The sequence below is a fragment of the Pituophis catenifer genome, unplaced genomic scaffold (assembly GCF_029215685.1).
Source record: "Pituophis catenifer annectens isolate HBS135680 unplaced genomic scaffold, rPitCat1.0.hap2 SCAF_6, whole genome shotgun sequence".
In the NCBI taxonomy this organism is placed as follows: domain Eukaryota; kingdom Metazoa; phylum Chordata; class Lepidosauria; order Squamata; family Colubridae; genus Pituophis; species Pituophis catenifer.
The window spans coordinates 61,822,782-61,835,322 of NW_027256886.1; positions in this window are offsets into that span (position 1 = coordinate 61,822,782).

Sequence of the window (12,541 nt, forward strand, 5' to 3'; positions counted from 1 at the left end):
AAGCTGACACAAGGCAAGAAAAAGGGCATTGGTAGTTTTGCCATCTCCTTTTCTTAATCAATCAATCAACCCTTTAAGTTTGGCTCCATAAGTATAGCCCAGTATCCATTTTCTCATTGTTGAGTGATTGGTTCAAAAACTTGCCTCAGTCAGGCAGATGTAAAAGTGAAATGCAATCTGGACTAATCAGCCCTGATCCCATATTCAGAGTACATAGAGCAGAGAGCTGGGAGCAGAGTTGTATTTGTAGTGGCAGTGGCAGGATCAGTACTGAAGCAGAGCTTTCCACTACCTTGAGGGACAGAAAAAACTAAGACTTGTAAGCTGGCCGCATTGGAGAAGTTGAAAGCTGAGAAACTGAAAGATGCCCAAAGGAATGTTAGCCTTGCCATCCAAGAAAGATTCTGACAGGCAGAGAGTTTAATGAGGTGATAAAACTCACTGGATGGCAATTCATATCAGTGTCAGGGAGCCCATCACACCTCTCCACACCCCCTTCAACAGTCCACATATCCAGAAGCAAACTTATAACATCTGTAAAGTCTGTAAACACCTCAGAAATAGGAGAAAAGCCATCGACTCTGGACAGACTTTGAAAAAATGCAGAAGCCACTATTTTGATTTGTTGTTTTAAATTAAGATTCACAAATCTGCTTTGAGGGGTTGATTTGACTCAAATGGAAACTGTCTTTGAACCTTTGCGCAGCTCTGCTATTCATATCCAGTACTTCCAGATTTTCCCATAATAAATTTATTAAGATTAACATCAAAATCAGGTGTTAATGTCAGACCTACTTCAGCTTCAACCTCTGTTGTTAACCTCTTGTTAACAACAATCCTTAACACCATTGGGTTGAGAAAAGTAGTTTACCAGAAGTCAACTGACATACAGTAGTGCAAGTTCAGTTCAGCCAGAACTGAAATTCACATGCCAAAATCCCAAGTGTAACTTTTCCTTCCAGAAAGTGCCTCCCATAGTTGGTCACCTCATGTCCAATCAAATTTAAAAGAGATGTTTTTAGAATGGTCTCCTGAGGAATGCAGCTGTGCTCTGTTCCCAATGGTTGACCCTGACACAGCTCTTGGAAAGGAAAGGTGAGCTTTCATTTCCCTAAAGTTTATGCCCTCCATCTGGTCCTTGAAGTTCATGGCATTGAAAGAAGTTCCTGAAGCACAGTAGAAGAGTATTGAGGTGGCATCTTACCATTACATCAATAAATGGTAATTATGCTGCTTGAAACATTAGCAGGTTGAGAATGATCCCCAGCTAGCTCATTTGAAAAGAGTGAAAGTTGGGTAAGATTACAGGTATGCAAATGAATAAGTAGAAATATTTTGAAATCTTTATTGTTGCTTTACAATGGATAAAGCCATGAATCAAACTAACATTGCATGTTAATATTATTATATCATTTTAACCCCATGGTAAAATTTGATTAACCCAATGTTATTTTTTTTAAAAAAAATTATTATATTTTTATTGTTAAAGAATAACAGAAAGGAAAAAAAAATCAATACAAAAAATCAATAGTAAGAAAAAAAAAATCCCTCCCCCCCAACGTGCTATACAAACGGAAAGGAAGTTTTAGGAACTTGAAGTCTTCAATTCTTCCAGAAATCTCTTTAATATGGTACTGGTGCCAATTCATCCAATCTCCCAAGTGCAAAGTCCACAAATGGTTGCCAAGTGTTCCAAAAAACATTTTCTTTATATATACCACTTCTAATTTTAATATCACAAGTCAATTTATCATTTAATGCAAATTTCTATGTTTCATTGTACCATTCTTCTAATGATTAACCCAATGTTAATCATCCGAACTTATATAAACATGTATAGTATTTCTCTGCTTTTTTAAAAATTACAGTTAAATTTTAACTGTAATTGTGATGTCCCATGGCTTAAATGTTTTAGTGATTGATTTTTATACTGCCCTACCAAATCTTACAAAAAGGATGTTGCAAATCATTTTGAATATAACTTTACATAAAATAAATAACACAGTAACATAAATGCTTACTCTGTATTTTTGGTTTCTTTTTCCCCCTATGCCTGGCAGAAAAATTATTCCTCTGTTTGCTATATTTGCTGAGGAGAAAAAAAATCTTCCAAGAATATTTATGTTTTATTCCATGAGTTGATAAGAAAATATATGGACATCTAGGTATAAATTGATGCTTTGAAGTAGGAATAATGTCTACCAGCCTCAGTTAAAGCACAATGCATCATCAAAAGGCAGCTGACAGTTCTTGCAGAATTCTTTTTCTGCAAGAGAGAAATAGAATAAACTTGGTGCAACCAATGTCTGGTAGGTAGTTACTTCCTGTACAGAGTCCCATAGCTGATCTTATATTGTTTTCAGGTAAATTTTCACTCCGTGGAATGGAAGAACTGGGAAATATTTCTAAGTGCAAATCACCAGGGATCATATTGTGATAATAGAGACATGTAACAATCTGGATTCAATCTGGATTAAATATTAATTTAAGGATTAAGTCCATAGTATCTAAGGAAAATTTTGTAGCTACTGTTGAAACTGAATTATTTCCCGAGTATTATTGGGACAATCCAGATTTTACTTCTTCTTGTTCAGATTTGAAAGATTCTAGACTTTTCACATGTTTAATGTACCTGAGCAAGAGTCCTTTGTGTAATGATGCAGGACAACAAATGTCTCTGCTTGGAAAACTTACATTTGGAAGAACACCAAATTGCATTAAATTTTGCCATAAATGTTAAAGGCTTCTGACAAATTGTTCAGCCATGACATCCTGCTAGCTGTTCATGTAGCCATACAGAAATCCAAACAAGCACTAGATGCTGGAATGAATAACTGGGGCAAAGATATTCCCATAAGAAAGGCAGACAGGAACTGCTGATGCTGGGCTAGCATTAGAGACCAACAGTTAAATTACAGAATAACTTTGGGGAAGAGAATTGGGAAAGAAATAAAATGAACATAAAGGTGGGCAACTAAGATGAGTTGTGGCAGCTCTGTTTGTTGAAGATTTGTGCTTTTAATAATAATAAAAAAAACCCAATGTATACCCAAGTTAGATTCAGCAATGTTTATATGCTGAAGGCTTGTTAATTGGAAAATGGCCTGAAGTTCACAAAGTGGACGTGGGCAAGTCCAGGAAAGATTGTCAAAGAAGAAGAGGAAGAAATATTGTGGACCTTATGTACACAGTGCATTATGATGCACACCGATGAAGATGATGGAAGTTCAAAGATTTGACTATCCAGAGAAATGCCAAGGGTTACTCAACAGAAGGAAAAATGCTTCAAGTATCTGTAAACTCCTCCGAATGTGTAAAATAAAGAATAGGTAGGGACTAGAAATATATCTAAAGCAACACATGTACACAACCAGCATTATAAAATGCATATACTGTATGTCCTGAGACCAAACATTCATATAATACACCATATTAAAACCAAAAGTTCAACCACTCTGCATTTTAGAATCGCAAGTGGCTGTGCTTTTCTCACAATGGGCAACAGAAGATAGGAGAAGTATAATGCAGTGTCCTTATTATAAATCATCCCCACCAAGCTTTGCTGGATGCAGTTTATTTGTTTAATAATACGGAAACATTCTGAAATGGTATTTTGCACTATGTTTCTGTCAAATTGTGATCTCCACAGAAAGCCCAGTCACAGCCAACCTGAATAAAAATGGCATTAGTTCAGCTATAGAGTTATTTTTTTTTCCAAAAATAAACCTGGTAAGTCGAACCATTTTTGGCTGAAATTATTAACTCGATGAATCTGACACAGTGGTTACCCATAATAAATGAAGGAACATGCCTTATAAGAAATGTATCTGATTTCTTAGGCACAAGCTTGCAGAAGTTGACACACGGGTGTCAAACTCGCAGCTGTGATGTTCCGTGATGTTTTTTCTCTCACAGAGCTGGAGTGGGCGTGGCCTGCACATGACGCATCTGGCCCGTGGGCCGCCAGTTTGACACCCCTGATATAGAATTTAATTTAATTTAATTAATTCAATTTATATTCTGCCCCTCTCCGAAGACTCAGGGCGGCAAGAAGATGTTGGTTTCTTGAAAGATAGGCTATATAAATGTAATAAATAAAGAAATATGATCCTTTTAATTGAAGATTCAGAATAGAATACAGAATAATAGAGTTGGAAGGAACCTTGGAGGTCTTCTAGTTCAGCTCTCTGTCCAAGCAGGAGGCCCTATACCATTTCAGATAAATGGCTGTCCAGCAACTTCTGAAGGCAAGCTGTTCCATTGGTGAATTGTTTCACTGTCAGGGAATTTCTCCTTAGTTTTAGATTGCTTCTCTCCTTGATTCATTTCATTCATTATTTCTTGTCATGCCTTCTGGTGCTTTGAAAAATAGGTTGACCCCAGGGATAGGTTCTACTTACCTTTACTACCGGTTCGCAGCAGGGCCGTGTGCGCTTGCTTGCTTCACTCCCATGCACGTGTGCTTTTCTGCGCATGCACAGAAGCATTTTGGTGATGTCGGGGTCGGTGGACGGGGCCTCCCCGGTTTTACTACTGGTTCTATAGAACTGGTGCAAACCGGGGGCAACCCGCCATTGGTTGACCCCCTGTGGCAGCCCTTCAAATATTGCTTTCATGTCTCCCCTAGTTCTTTTCTCTAGACCAGCATACCCAATTCTTGCAATTGGTCTTCATATGTTTTGGTTTCCAGGCTCCTAATCATCTTAGTTGCTCTTCTCTGTATTCTTTCCTAGGATTAAATTTAAGTTTTTTCCTCTGTTGATTTTCTTCTATGTGATCTTTACATTAGAAAATAAATAAGGATATTGTGCATCATTTCCTTATTTATTTTTTGGATGGAAGACCTACACTTTCATTTTATGCTTTATAATTGCCTTTGGTATTGCCATCCCAACATATGTAGAATGTCTAGGCAGAAGGTATAAAATGCAGACTTGTGGGAGCAAATCAAACTTCAAATTCATGTTCTATCACAACAATGAAAGGGAAACAAATCATCTTTATGTCAAATTAGTTTTGGCAGCCTCATTCTTGTAGCCTGAGTCCTACGGTATTTCTTCCATTGATTGTATTTATTGGTTCAGAGAAAACAAACTGCTAGCTACAGATGAAAATAATTAACAGCAAGAGGAAAGAGGTGGTGAGAATCAGCTGTCAAGAAAAGCAGTGTCTTAAAGGAGATATTGATGTCCTTTCACAGAAGTGTCAAGAAGAAATGGAAAGATAGCTGGGCAATTTCTTTTGCTCTTAAAACTATAAAAAACCCTTTAAATTCTAGCAGTTATATATACCCAGGATATAATGCTGCTTTAGAAAGAAAGTTCATCTGGTATTTTCTGTGAGGGGGGAGGGGAAGGCAGAAATGAAATAAAGATAACAAGAAAAATGTTTGTCCTCTTGGGATGACTGATGGCTGCTTTTGTGTCCCTGTGAAATTGAGAGAAAAAATGAATCTACATATATATGGCATGAGATCAAAGGACTTGTGAAAGAAATGTTTCCATCATTCATCCACTGGGTTTCTTTTTTTCCAGTGTTTAATAACTTGGGGGAGAAATACCCTTTAGATGTAATTTGATTGCTTCCCCATAAGACATTTTATACTTTTGATAAGATATAAATTTGAATTTGTTTGTAACTAGAAAGTGATACTGGAATATTCTGATGTGCAGATAATCAATGTCATGACATAAAATCAACCCTAGAATGCATCTAGAAGTCAGTGTTATAGAAAAGCAGAGGTGAAGAAGGTATTAACCTATGCAATATTGGACTGTTTAATTTTGATAACATTAAGAGTTGTGGACTTCAACTCCCAGAATCACCATGGCTGGAATCCAAATATTGCTAGAAATATTCAATTTTATTGAGCTCTACATAATAATATATTTACTTTAATGTAATTTTAATTACATTTAAATACAATCAATTAAATTTTTGTCCTGGGTGTACTCAGTTTGTTGTCTTTGTTCTGCCTTCTTATTGGAGTGTAGGTCACCACGTATCCCATTGGAAGGTAAGGCAGAAGTTACTTGTGGCATCTACACCTAGAACTGGATAATTGCCGTCTTCCCGCCAAAACTTTATTAGAACTTTCTAACCAATGATATGTTGTTCAGGGAAATGAAAAATGAGCAGGAAATGAACAATGGAGAAAAATGTCTACCAAATGTGAAAATGAATAAGCTGTCCATTTTAAGACCTACTTTATTATAGCAAAGCCATCAAAAGTAAGCCCATTGAAAACAATTTCTCTTTTCTACTTTGATTGGGCCAGCACAATATGGGGGAAAGCTGTTTTAAGGGGTAGAAAGTGCCAGTTGCCCCAAGATTAGGAGATGAGAAATTGCTATGATAGGATACAAATTGATAATATGCTTGTTGATAGCATGGATGGATGTCACTTTGTAATAATAACAATAAATATCAAACTAATTGTTTGAAAGGACCAGATCAGATACATACCCTTTGGAGCTTTATTCCATTTTGCATATAAGAGTTGCTAAATGACTGACTAGCTACAGATATTATAAATATTCCTCTTTATTAGGGGCATATAATTAGGGGGAATTTTGCCTTTTTTGGGAGGTACAGCTCTGATGATAAACCACTCCACTCTCATCAAGAGTGGTTTAAGAGAAAAAAGGAAATAAAATGAACCAAATATGCAACTAAGGACTGGGGTCAAGAAATCAAAACTCAAAAACTGATGATCATGAAGAAACCTCAGAGTTTCACAGGAAGCAACAGCAGAAGGGCCAGTAAATTATAATATTTGAAACCTCAGCTCTTTCTACACCAGTGGCCAGATTATGTGAGACAATCAGAATTAGAGATCCTAACTCAGAAAGACAACTATCATGTGAGAGCCATCATTGAAACTTGGTGAAAGAATATTCATAATTGCTAGATACTACCAGACAAGCTACAATTTATACATAATCTGATCCATGGGACTGACAAAAATGGGTTCACAAGGATGTCTGCTTTTTCTTTTGATTTTTGATATAGTTTTAGAACTTTCAGGCTATGCTGTTAAATAAAATAATGTTCACAGCTCTTTTCATAATTCATTAGTATAGACATCAGTATTATAGATGGATTATATTTTATTGTTGTTATTTTCTCTTGAATTTCATATGCTGACTCTGGCCTTGATGCAACAGATTGATGAATTTGGATGAGTTGTGGTGCACTGTTAATTAATCTATGTCAGAAGCAGATGGGGAGAAAACAATTCTGGCTCAATCCTATCAAGAATGAGTGGCTTGTTAAATTGATGCATGTTACATTTTTGAGGCCTAAGAAGTAGTACCCACTAGAGGTCTTTAAACATAGACTACATTTCTGCTCTGCCCCATGGATTCTTAACTTAGCAGGAGATTGAACACAATGACATAATATCCATTTGAACACTGTGATTCAGCATCAAATATGGATACAGAGAAATTATTTTATCACTGTCATTGTTAAACAAGTGGGAAACAGATTGGAAATCATGTTCCACTCTACCCTAGTATAATCCAGGTTTTATCTTTTGGTTAGCACAGGAGAAATTTATCCTGCCATGATGATTTTCCATAGCTTTTATGTGCTCTATTAATTTTTCAAAAAGCAGAAAAAGTGCTTTTTGAAAAATAGTAGTACTGACTAGGATATGATATAGGCTAGGTTCTTGGAATCTGCTACAAACTGTAGCTGCATATAGGTCAAAAAAACAATATTTACTTTTAATTTATGTAAATTAAATAGTAATTAGCAGAAAGGAAAATAAATTGCATATGCTGGATAGTTTTGCTATTAAAAATCTGATTGTAGGTCTTACAGTGTATCAGTAGCTATCAGACTGTAAATAAAATGGGAAATATGCATAATGTACATCTATAGATTGTTTGAAATACTCCTGAACTCTTTGTATATTCCACATTGTGCTTTGTAGGATGCCATAGGGCAGAGGTCTTCAAACTTGGCAGCTTTAAGACTTGTGGACTTCACTGTCTGGAGAATTCTGGGAGTTGAAGTCCACAAGTCTTAAAGCTGCCAAGTTTGAAGACCTGTGCCATATGGCTAGGCACCCCCCCCCCATTCTATTTAAAATCTATGAGAAACCAAAGAAGGAGGTCATCTGGTATCATAAATTAGGTATCAGTGGCACACTGATGTTGCATTTCAGTTCCTATTTGCCCAAAGGATGTTATCAAAGTTGATGTGGACATATCTAAATGTCTGGAAGTTGCCGAAGTCTGTATTGGAAGGAACAGGCTCAAGCTCAACTCTAGCAAGTTCAAATTTGTATAGGATTTGGGTCACTGGATCTATAGAATACCATTGTTAGTAACTGTTAGTAAACAGTAATAGCAAAACTATCCTGCATTGTCCCAGTAAGAACTAATGTACAATCTGGACAATCTCTTGAAGATCATTTGCAATCCTGCTTTAGGAGGTCATGCTCACCCTCATTCATTGCTTGGTGATCTTTCATCTGAATTATTGCAATACATTCTACATTGACAACTTGACAACTATTTATAAACTATAACTGGTTCAAAATGCAGTGCAGATAGTTACAAACACACTTTGGCACACCCATGTAACACTGGTATTGTGAGACTGTAGTGGTTACTATAGACTCTTAGATGTAATTCAAGGTGCTGGTTGTCACGTACTGTACAGTATTCTTTATGGTATAGGCCCAGGATATTTCAGGAACCATCTACCTCCAACTGCATATTTAGAAAGATCAGGTAGAGTGAGTCTTTCTACTAAACAGTGCTATCTGCTAGGACAAAGGCCTTTAATATCTGACAAGTGAATTTTGTAACTGGGTCTGTTAGCATGTATAGTTTTCTTGTAGTTTTCTGGCATAGATTATTTTTCCCTTTTGGAAGGAAGAAGGGACACATATTTTGTGGGCTTAGTTGCCCATGGTATTCTCAGAAGTCTTCTCCAAGTACCCATTCCTGGGTCTAGTGCAAAACTAAAATTGGGAGTGATCCATGTTCAAACCATTATTTAACCTGAAGCCAGTAAGCAATCTTGAGCAAGAAGAAAGTCTGTAAACCATATGGAAATATGTATTTCCTTAAGATCCTTAGAATAGAAAATGAACACAAATATGATTCTATCTTGGCTGACCACTGAATTGCTCAATCACAAAAGACTATTTCAGTCCTTTGAATCAAATTATACACTATTTTGTTCTTCTGACAAGAACAAAGTTGTTATTTAAATGTATTAAGCAGGGTTGGACAACCTTATCCAGCAGAGAATGGAATGCCCTCAGATCTGACTTGTCAAGGGCCAGAAATACAAATGGATGGGAATATCTACCTTCTTTTTCTTTTGTTAACTGTCTTGTGAAAAGAAGGACCAGGGATGACATGATAGCAGTGTTCCAATATTTCAGGGGCTACCACAAGGAAACGGGGATCAACCTATTTTTCAAAGCACCAGAAGACAAGACAATGGATAGAAACTAAGCAAGGAGAGAAGCAACCTAGAACTAAGGAAAAAATACTTAACAGTGAGAACAATCAACTAGTGGAACAACTTGCCTTTGGAAGTTGTGGGTGCCCATCACTAGAGGCTTTTAAGAAGAGACTAGACAGGCATTTGTCAGAAATAGTACAGTTTTCCTGCATGAGCAGGGAGTTGGACTAGATGACCTCCAAGGTCCCTTCCAACACTGCTACTGTTACTAACTCTTACCAGAAAACTAAATGGACCTTTCGAATAGAGATTTTTAAATAAAACCATGAACCCCATAAAACTGAGAAAACACATTTTCCCCAACTCTGATAAAATGAAATAATTTTAAGAAGATATATTCTAGAAAGTTTTAGCAATTAAAACACAACTCTTTCTTATACATTGAGATATCATTACAGTACTGCCAATCACTTGTTCTGGATGTCCACAAAAGGATGGCTAATTAGGGAAATTCAGTATGTTATTCAGATGCTTAACTTTAATGAAATGAACAAGTTAGAAATTAAATAGTATAGAAACAAATATTGACTATGTCAGTGACTGATGTTAGGCATTATTTGACAGAACAGAGGGATACTATTATTGTTAAAGCTGTCAAGCTTTATATAGCTCTAGAAAAATAATTGTGTGGTCTCTCAGGCTTAGTTAATGTTTCATACAACAAATTTCTAGGTCATAATATCGAACATGACATTGATTTACTGCCAGCACACCACATAGTAACAGAAGAAGAAGCCCGCTTGCCTATTGTATATGGGCATGATGATTTACTCCCATCATTCTGAGTTACAATTTTAGGATATAATTTCAAAGATCCATCCTTGCTCTCAAAAAAGGAAAAACAGAAGACACATGCAGACTTTTTTTTTTTTTAATTGATTTATATGCCGCCCTTCTCCGGAGACTCAGGGCGGCTTACAATGCGTTAAGCAATAGCCTTCATACTTTTGTATATTTATAGAAAGTCATCTTATTGCCCCCACAAACTGGGTCCTCATTTTACCTACCTTAGAAAGGATGGAAGGCTGAATCAACCTTGAGCCTGGTGAGATTCGAACTTATAGTAATTGCAGACAACTGGTGTTAATCACAATGCTTTTAGTCTGTTGAGCCAACCAGGCCCTTTTTTTAAGGTTTTGTGGCCATGTCTCCAGAAGATTTTGTAAAAGTAACTCTTCTTTTACCTGTACTTGGAGGAAAAATGTGCATAGATTTGAAGGGAGGAATAATGTTAGCTAGAAGATTAATACATTCATTTATAATAACCCCCTTCTCTTAATTCATGCATAAACCCATTTGCCAGCTAAATCACCCAAAGCTTCTTCAACAATGAAGCTGTACCAATTTTCCTGGATTGTATGTGTAATTAACTTCATTAGCATGGGGATTTTTAATAGGATTACAAATGTCTGCTTTATGTATTTCCTTTGTTACTGGACATGGCTGTAAGCTGTCATCTTACATTTCATCCAAATTTTAGTCACTGCAGTTATTACAGTATTTTGCATGAAATCTGGAGCGAACAAAAGGTTTTCACTCTGAGCTGCTCAGTTTCATTCCTTTCAGGTTATTTATACATCTTCGCTGTTCGGTATCTAGTGGCAGAACTAAAATAGCTGCAGATGCCACTATGTGCACTTTAATAGCTTCTAAAGCTGTATTACTTAATAAGTAGAACTCCTTACAAATGCATTAAAGCACATGAAAAAATAGCTTGCACCATTTTGTAAAAGAGGGGAGGCTCATGTATTCTGCAACAGACAAATGGACTGAGTAACCAAAATTTCAGTTCTCAGGGCATTTAGTTTAGCAAGAAGGCATTTTGCCTTAATAGCTAAAAGTACTCCTTCTGGATTATTTTATTCCTTTTTTTTTCTTCTTAGAACCAAGTTACATTTTGGGAAATATTTTTATGCATTTCTTATGGAAAAGGTCCCATAAGGATGCACAGCATACTTTAGGAGATGCCTTTCTTAACTAATATCACAACCCACTGAATAATTTAATTTAGAGTAGGGCAATTGTTAATTGGGAGGATCTAGCCCAATAACTCACAATACAAAATAGTAATTGTTGCAGTTTATTTATTTGTAGTTATAAATATATCACATGCCTAGGTATACACTAGTAACTGAACTATGTCCTTTCTTCTCAGCTGGAGCTGACCTGGTGCCCATGTGGACTGTCCTTTTATACCCAGGGGGAGGAGTCAAGGTAAGGTGGAATTGTGGGAGTGATGGGTTGTGTAGTAATGTTAACCCTTGATAGGCCATGGGGTAGTAGGGGCATATGTAAGTTAGACATTTTATGTGACAGCAATAACCAGATCATTTCCCTATTTCTTTTAAATAATGTATAGTGGCTGGCTGCAATCTCCTATCTCATTTATAGAATGCACGGGTGGACCTTAGCTTCCAGATTCACAGCACTTCGGTCACTTGAGCACTTCTGGATTTATTTATTTTTTCAAAAACAAGGGTAAGATTGAGAGCAAGAACTCTCCCACATTGCTTACATTTCTATCCTTGCATTTTCTGGCATCCTCTCCAGCAATTATAAAAAAAGATATATTGCTGAAATTTGATTGTGTCACTGAATATCACATTATTCAAGATGTTTCTGTGGTTTGGGCTTGGATTCCGACCTATACCACTCATGAAGAGATGCAAACTTAGTTTCTTCCATTTTTTCAATGCTGTGACATCATTCCTATGGCATACTAGGAGTCCCATTACATTGGCCTGTCCCACTCAGTCAGGCAGGGAGTGTAAATTCCTTCACTTAAAGAACTTCAACTGGCAGTATCCAGGAAATGAGTCTTCTCTGCTATTGGCCTCACTCTGAGAAATATTCTCTCCCTGGGGAGACAGGCCCCCACTTTCCTGATCTTTCAAAAAGGAATCACAACATGGCTTTGCAGCTTTGCATGAGGAGCTCAGAAAAACATGCAGCTATGGGATTGTCTGTGTTCTGAAAATCTTCCCTTTACCTTACAATGCATTTTAAACAGTGTCTAATCATCACTTGTTCTAAACTTTTTAACTTTTCTATC